This window comes from Coptis chinensis, chromosome 6, assembly GCF_015680905.1.
Source record: "Coptis chinensis isolate HL-2020 chromosome 6, ASM1568090v1, whole genome shotgun sequence".
In the NCBI taxonomy this organism is placed as follows: Eukaryota; Viridiplantae; Streptophyta; class Magnoliopsida; order Ranunculales; family Ranunculaceae; genus Coptis; species Coptis chinensis.
Genome location: NC_141461.1, coordinates 88,089,851 through 88,092,421, shown reverse-complemented (window position 1 = coordinate 88,092,421; position 2,571 = coordinate 88,089,851). Strand labels below are relative to the sequence as shown.

General features: G+C 34.4%; 1 long non-coding RNA gene across 1 annotated transcript; it reads left to right on the top strand.

The window, feature by feature from the left end:
• The first annotated feature begins 1,370 nt into the window (after positions 1-1,370).
• Positions 1,371-2,280, top strand: LOC147495183 (uncharacterized). The gene is made up of 2 exons (XR_015199684.1): positions 1,371-1,449; positions 2,224-2,280. It is a non-coding gene; the product is annotated as an uncharacterized LOC147495183 (long non-coding RNA).
• The last annotated feature ends 291 nt before the right edge of the window (positions 2,281-2,571 follow it).

Below are 2,571 nucleotides of genomic sequence, written 5' to 3'. Positions count from 1 at the left end.
CCTATTGATTGACTGACTCACTCCGCCCTAGGAAAGATTGATGGAAGTTTTTTCTTTTAAATGTGTTCTTGGTTTCATAATTTGGGATTTCTTTTTCAGTTTTTCATTGTAGTTAAGCAACGGAAGCAATAGATTGGCAAACACGAGTATGGAGAGCAGAACTCACAGAAGGAAGGTTTGTACACCTACTTTTATATTTTATCACATGAACTTCATTTAATTGAATCAAAATTCGTACTTCCTTAGTTTTGAGAAACCTACACCTCTTTTCTTTTTGTTAAGCTATTTCTTTGATGCTTTGTATACTTGATATGACTTATTAGTTGAGGCAGGTTTTTTTTTTGTCATTGTTAAATCAAGGTTAATATCAACATGTTTTGCTTAATATCCTTAGTTTAATATGTGCTTTCATAAGATTTAATTTTCTGATTAACGGGTTTATTTCTATTGCTTAGAGTATAGGATTTGTGTTGAAAAAAACAACAAAGAATTAGACTTTGTCAGTAATAGTTTTATCTAATAATTGTTGGAAAACCAAAACAAGAACAAGAAGCACAAGAACAAAACCAAAACCGAAAGGTTTCAATGGTCTTCTTTAAGGTGATGTAGTACTGATAACATATCCAAAAAAACCAGAATGAACTCAAATTACTATAAATTTCTGAGATATCCCAGGGTTGGGATTCAAATCTTTGTTGTTTAAATCTCTTCTTAGGGTTAGCAGTGTGAGAATAGTGAGGTGGAATATTAGCAAAAAAGTATGTAACAAGTGATGGGTACTTAAACTTTTATTTTTTCTCGAGTTTAGTACTTCAGTGGCAGTTTACGACTCCATGCTTTATTTACTTGCTATATTAGTTATTTTGAAGATATTTTCCTACTCCACTTAGTGGAGTAATTTCTTAACAGATCATTTTTCAATTTTCTCTCCTCTTAATGGTTTGTGTTTGGACGGAAAAGGTCAAAAGGACATAGCAAGATTTTACTAGGGAGTTGAATCATAATATTAATTAGAGTAGAAATACCAATCATCGAGTACCCACTTCGTATGACAGTAACCCTTTGTTTCAGACATTAACCTATGAATGTTTTCCTTTTTGTGTATGTTATCGTTATCACTTTTTCCTTTTTCCTTATTTACATCGACAACACTTAAAATCAGAAGAACCACATGTAAGAAACTTCAGGGAACAAGTTCTAGGAACAATTGTATTCAATATCACCAATATGTCACATAGTTTTGCAAAGGCAACTGGTTGTATATGTTTATTAGCTTTGTATTAGCTTTTGAGTTTGTTGCTACTTGCTACAGGTTTAGAACTCTTTATCCCAGTCTAATATATATTTTCCTATTTTGAATGTACAGTCCAGGTACAATGGTACGCAACAAAAATGCATTGGCCAAGGATGCTAGAGTAGATTTGCACACGGGTGGCTGAGGATCCTGATGTGTGTTGATCTTCAATCCTTAATCTATTTTTCTAGATATAGATTTGCCTTTACCTTAATTCACCAGTTCAGTATTTCATGGTATTGAGATGGAAGAGTGGGAATGCCAACTTTTATTTATGAATGCATAGGAATTAGATTTTCATTCTGACCTTAGGATATTCATCTAATCTAAACCATTGCAATTGATTTGTTAAAAGGTTTCAATGGTATTCTTTAAGGTGATGTAGTACTGATAACATACCCAGAAAAAGCAGAATGAACTCAAATTACTATAAATTTCTGAGGGGGGATTCAAATCTTTGTTGTTTAAATCTCTATAAATCGAGGGTCAAGACTCAAGACACCTTGATAGACACCTCGACCATTTAGAATTAAAATGCCAGCTATTAACCAGTCTAAACTCTTCATTTTCCATCTCCCTCTTTCTGCCCCTCCATCTACCCTCGCTCAAGTGGATTTCATTTTTGCAAAGGAAGCTGATCAATTTCTATAATTTGAGCGTGGTTGTTTCACTCATCTCCTTACTTTGCTCATTGACATTGTCAGTAGTGGACTTCACACTCTCAACAAGTACTAACTCGGTAACTTTGGTTGTCTCTCTTTGAAACTCTCAGTGTTGTTCGTCAACCCTATGGTTTCTCCCCTATAACGGTGTTTTGTCGTTCGTCTAACCAAAGCGTGGTTTTAAACTGTGTTAATTGATTTTTCATTGAGTTTCTGTTCTGTTTCAAAAGTTTGTCATGGGAAGCATTCTTATTTTTCTCTTAGCAGTTTTTGGTGCCTTTAAATTCGCTTTGAGTTCAAACGGGCATGGTGATTGAGGCCAAGGTATGCGTTTAATTGTATGATCAGTAACCACATTCTTTATCCCTTCTTGAATTTTTAAAGGTTGTCATTCCATCTAACTGTGCAGAGAAAAGTTCGGTCTCATATGATCAAAGAAGTTGAGGTATGCACACTATTCTAATCTCAGAATTTGTGTTGTCCAATGCTACTTATCACCTTTACTGTCACCTTCACAAGTTCATCGATCCAACTTAAGGGATCTGTAAATTTTGAACAGTAAAGGAAGGTTTCTTTTTACGTGGTGGAAGGTTTCGTTTTTACCACGACAGCCAA